Source organism: Geospiza fortis, unplaced genomic scaffold (assembly GCF_000277835.1).
Source record: "Geospiza fortis unplaced genomic scaffold, GeoFor_1.0 scaffold23, whole genome shotgun sequence".
Lineage (NCBI taxonomy): Eukaryota > Metazoa > Chordata > Aves > Passeriformes > Thraupidae > Geospiza > Geospiza fortis.
Window position 1 is genome coordinate 15,464,781 of NW_005054303.1, and position 6,090 is coordinate 15,470,870.

Genomic DNA, 6,090 nt, shown 5'->3' on the forward strand with positions numbered 1-6,090 from the left:
ACAAGGAGGATTTGCCCTCACATGTTATTTTCTGATATAATATTTTTTGGTTTATGAACGAGTGGCCACGTCCCCCCTGAGGATTTCCATGATTTGGTTTGCGGGTCACCAATCCAAATGGGAGCAGCAATCTAGGAATTATGGAATTCAAAAGTAAATGTGGAATTTAGTAGGACTGGTTTATGGGGTTTGGGAACTCTCCCTTGTCTGCACCTCTTTCCATGGAGTCATGGAATGGTTTGGGTGGGAAGGGACCTCAAATCCCCCCCAGTGCCACCCCTGCCATGGCAGGGACACCTCCCACTGTCCCAGGGTGCCCCAATGTCCAACCTGGCCTTGGGCACTGCCAAGGATCCAGGGGCAGCCCCAGCTGCTCTGGGAATTCTGTGCCAATCCCTCCCCACCCTTCCAGACAGGAATTCCCAATTCCCAGTCTCCCATCCAACCCTGCCCTCTGCCATTGTGGATGGGCTTTAAGGTCCCTTCCATCCCAAACCATTCCATGATTCCATTTTAGGGAAAAGCAGCCCCACCCTGGGCTGTTGGTGGCCTCACCTCTCCATTTGCCTCCTTTCCAGAAATCCACATCCAGAGCTCTCCCATTCCAACACACAAGCGAGCAGAGCATTTTCCTTTATGCTAAGGATAATCCCCTTGGGATTTTTTCCCTTTTTCCAAATTCTCCTGGCTCTGCTGGAGAGGCCTCATCCCTGGAATGAGCCTGTCTGCTTTCCCAAGCATCCATAGTGGAGCAAGCACCAAGACTAATGCAGACCTTAACGCGAGTTTTGAACGTGTTTATCGTGGTTGATTAATTCAATGCCTCATAAAGAGAGGGAGGAGGGCTGCAATTCCAGTTCCTGAGGAAAATAAATCCACCTCCTGCAATAAATCAGGATTTGGAGCTTTATAGATCCTCTCACCTGTGAATCAGCAGTGCCTTTTCCGTTACTGTCTCCAGCAATGAATCAATTGTCCAGACGTTTTCCAGCCGATGTCTTATCCCAGCCACTCCCAACCCCCTGTCACAAACTTCTCTTTGCTCATGCAACAACCTCTGGAATCATTGTCCTAGGGTGACGTTGTGATGCTTGTATCCCCTTTTGTGTGTTCTGTTCATGCTGGATATCATGTTCTGTGCCTTCAAGACTGGCTCTGAAGAGAGAATGTTTTGGTTTGTTTTGTTATCAGTTTTGGTTTTGCTCTCAGCCGCTCCCCCGTGGCTGGCAGGACACACAGACAGGACAGTACATGGTGCAGATTTTGCTTTTTGCTTTGCTTTTCACTTTGCTCTTGCTCCTGCTTTGCTCTTGCTCTTTGCTTCTGCTCATTAGTTAGTTTAGCTAAGCAGTCCGAATTTTTCCCGGGACTGTTTCTCCTTTCTCTTTTTTGGAACTACTCGAGCCTGCTCCGGACTGGGGCCTGGGAACCCCAAGAGTTTGCATCTTGTGGCTGCAGCAGCTGCCCCAGCACAGGAGGGACTGAGAACAGAGCGACCACCCCCAGGAGACACTTTCTGAACTTGTCATCATTTCAGAGCAGTGACAGAGTGGTGTCACCTGGTATTGTTCATTTTGTGTGCTGGGGGTGCTGTGCCTGGTAAATAAACAGGTTTTGTGTGCTGGGGGTGCTGTGCCTGGTAAATAAACAGGTTCTTTCCACTTCTCTCTGAGGAATCCTTCCTGACCCGGTTGGAGAGAGGGGCTGTGTGGGTTTGCTTTCTGGAGGCGCCCCCTTTGGAGGTTTTCTCCCAAATTTGCCCTAAACCAGGACAATCATCCATCTCCAGAGAGCAGCGGAGTGGGATGGAATTTGGGAGCATAACGAGGGTGTCAGGGTGGTTTATGGGACCATAACAATGTAGGAGATGACAGCTGGGGACCCCGGCGTGCGCAGAACGGATGGCTGGCTCCGGCGACTCCTCGGAGTTCTGCTCGCTCTGGAATGGATGGATGGCACTGTGCCACTCAAAGGAAGGAGAAGCACTCCTGGAATACCAAGTGGAGGATAAAGTCTGCTTCAGTGGGCAGGTGGTGGCACTGGAATGTTGATGGGGACGCCCTGCGGAGATGTCGGGAGGAATGATGGTAGAGGAGCAGCCCTGAGGATGCGTGAAGGATCTTAATTCCATGAGGGATCTTAATTCCATGGAGAATCTTAATTCTATGAAGAATCTTAATTCCATAAAGGAAGCACTGCTCTGGGGACATGCTTTTTTATTTATCCTGATGAATTTTGGTGGCTATCCAGAGGCTGGGCAGTGACATCCAGGCAGGATCTGTTGGGTTTGGGTGCAAAGGTTTGACAGGAAAAAGAGGAATGGATGAAGCTGAAGGAGGGAAGGTTTAAATTGGATATTGGGAAGGAATTCTTCCCTGTGAGGGTGGTGAGGGGCTGGGATGTAATTCCCAGAGAAACTGTGGCTGCCTCATCCCTGGAAGTGTCCAAGCCAGGTTGGGTGGAACAGAGCACAGGGGGAAGGTCACAGAGCCATTGGTGCCACCAGCACATGGTCACAAGGATGCTTCCCAAAGGAGCAGCATTCCCACAGAGGGTTTTCCAGAGGGAATGGGCGCAGAGAAAAATACTGGATTTAAAATGTCACCCCTCAGGGCCAATCTGCCTCTCGGTGTTAATTACGGGCACCGATTACTAGAAAATATGTATACTTTCCAATTTAACTATTTCATTATTTCCAATTTAATTATTTATCATCACACCCCTTGGAGACAGGGAAAAAAGGAGTCATTCTGAATCACCTCAGCATCCAGTCAACCAGGGATTTAGGCTAAGGACCAACCAGCATTTCACCCATGGATAAAGTGCAGAAAAAGGTCCTTTTAGTGGGAAATTCATCCTTCCTGTCCTGAACCTCCTCCCACTGAGGTCTTCAAGGCCCTGGCCCTCAAGCATGTCTATTTATGTACCTAAAAACCCATTTATGCACCTAAACCCCCATATTTTTGCCCGGAATAACCTATTTATGCACCTAAAAGCCCCTATTGAAGCACCTAAAAATGCCTGGGACAAAGGCACAAAGCTCCACTAAAACTGGCACAGGAATTGAGCCCCATTTAAGGGGTTTAAGAATTTAAGGTCCCTTCCAACCCTATATCTCCCATTCATGTCCCAACCAGCTCCTGGATCATGTCTGGAGTGATCACAGAGAAACCCTTCCCCAAATCCAGAGAAACCCTTTCCTAAATCCAGAAAAACCCTTTCCTAAATCCAGAGAAACCCTTCCCTAAATCCAGAGAAACCCTTTCCTAAATCCAGAGAAACCCTTTCCTAACTCAGTTTCTGCACAGCTCCTAAATTTGGTGCCGTTATTTGCCCGAACTTTGGTTTTTTTGGCATCGTGACCTTGTGCCACCATCGAGGTGACACCAAAACTTCAGCAGAAGGTGACAAAGAGCTGTTGGCTCATGTAGCCCTGGAGATTTTTTTCACAGAGTGGGGAATGGTGGAGGGGGATTCCAAGGGAATTCCAAGGTAATGGGGTAAACTGGGAGGTGAATGGAATGGGAATTTTTGTCCACAGAATCCGGTGAATGTGACTTTGGAATTCAGGTCCCACTTGTGTCATATTTTAGAAATGTCAAGGTATTTTATTATCGGGTAAATGAAATATCATTGATATTTAGAAATATTGGGTAGAACATGCACCCATCTCTTCCTCCTTTGATTTTATGTCCTTTTTAAAACCATTTCTTAAACCATTCCAATGCCACTGTTGTGCCTTCCAGGATTACAACACTGAACTTGGTAATTCCAACAGCAAAGTTTTTGTTAAAGAGACCCAGCAAAGTGGGTCTTTTAAACTTCAGATTTTTCAAGATCACTTCCAAGACTCTATTTTTAAATAAAATTTTTAATTTTTAAAATGTTTTTGCAGGCTCCTAACAGGAATGCAAATAACTAAAAATTAAATCCTTTCAGGCATCCCCAGAGCTGCTGCTTATTTATTTATTTAAATTTAATTCATGATGGTGGGAACCCTTTTTATATTAAATTATGGGCAGGAAAACAGAGCCCAGCTCTCCAAGCAAGGTCTCAGTGGTGGAGAGAACTCATTAATGTCATTCAAATAAATTGGTGTGAAATATGATCATCCCAAGCAGTACATTTATTTACACTTGGAAATCAGGAATAATACAGTTAGGATATATGAGGCAGCAATTAGGGAATATGGCTGCAGGTATTCAAGGAAATATCATTCAGCTTCTGCTGCAAAAAAAGGAATATTTTATTGCTGCTGTCTCTGTCTAATTGAATAATGAGGGTTCCAACGCTCTTTTACAGGTGGAGCTGAAATGGAAATTTCAATTGAGTAAGGGATGAATTTCCCTGGAGCGGAGTTGGGATAATAAAAGGGTTTGTGTCTGCTCCGTGCAGAATCTTTGTTCTGCTTTAATTGCAAACCCCCGGGGGCTGTTCCGGTGGATGTCCTGCTCCATATGGGGCTGCAGAAAGAAACAGAAATGGAGAATCATGGAATGGTTCACGAGGGAAGGGATTTTAAAACCCATCCTGTTCCCCCCCCCCGCCATAGCAAGGACTCCTTCCACTATCCCACAGTGCTCCAACTCCCATCCAACCTGGCCTTGGGCACTTCCAGAGATAGGGAGTCCACAAATTCTCTGGGAAATCTGATTTCCTGGCAGTTTAACCGAAATCTCTTCATCCTTGTGCTGCCCTAATTCTTCCTTCTGCCCCATCCCCAGGGAAAGGGACAGGCACAGCCCAGGGCAGGGCCGAGAATTCCTTGTTCCCAGGGAGCACCACCACCGAAGGCACCACCCAGTGATGTCCAAAGGGCAATTCCAGCTAAATTCACCTTTGAACTGAATCACAGAATCATGGAATTGTTAAGGTTGGAAAAGACTTTTAAGGTCACCAAGTCCAACCGTTGACCGTCAGCACCCCCATGGTCACCACTAAACCTGAATGTCCCCAGGTGCCACATCCACACATTTTGGGAACACTTCCAGGGATGGTGAGTGCACCACTGCCCAGGCAGCCTGTGCCAGGGCTGAACAACCCTTTCCATGAAGAAATTTTCCCTAAAATCAGGTCCAGACCTTTCCTGCTGCAACTTGAGGCCATTTCCTCACGTGGGGACGTTGGGAGCGAGGGGAAGGAGAGGAACAAGGCAGTGACAGCTGGGAGCCATCCCATGGGATGAACACTGCGATTGTCACTGCTCCCATCCCATCTTTGGGCTTTCCTCCAGTTTTATGATATTCCTTCAGCACACAGAGTATTTGGAGAGAGCAACTGGGACATCTCAGGATTTCTGAGGCCCCCAGGCCATGGAACACCTTCCTTCAGCTCTACTTCTGGCTCATTCCAAAAGTAAATGGCTTTTCCCCGTGTTTAGCCACCACTAGGAAAAGCTGCTACTGTTATGGGGTCTTATCCCATTCATATTTCTAGTTAATTATATTATAAAGGCCCATGGCAACGCTTTGAGCATCAATACCCAAGCTTTTAGGAGTTTTATAGCCACCACAACACCTTGAAATTCCTTTAGCTTCCTGGAATCAGTGGAAGCAGCTCCATTTGGGGCGATCACAAAGTGTAGCTGCGTTAGGAGGTTGGGGTTGCTCGGTGTGTCCCTGTCACATCACCCATTGAGCAGTCACATCCTAACAAAGCACCGTGAAATTTGTCATTTCCAAGTCAGATGAGTGCAGATTCCCATAATGAAGTCATCCCAGCACGTGGAGAAGTAATTATGCTCCAGCTTTGTCACTGCAAGGAATTTCTGTGTGCTGGAATACCCAGGGTGGCTCTTTATTTTATTTATTTATTTGGTTACTATTTTCTTATTGATGAATGACCCAAGAAGGCTCTTTAATAACTTCCCCCTGCAAAGGTGTTTTAATAAAAGAAATCCAGAAATGGAAAAAATAAATTCCACTTCGTTGAATAACATAATAACCAGTGGATTTCTTTGGGAACCTGAGGATTCATGGCCCAGATCAAAGGACTGAATTCAGCTGTATTTCCATGTTTGTGCACAAAAAGAGGGAATGAATTGGAGGGTCAGCATATGTTGGAGTGAGGAACAATCTGTTCCAGCAGGAA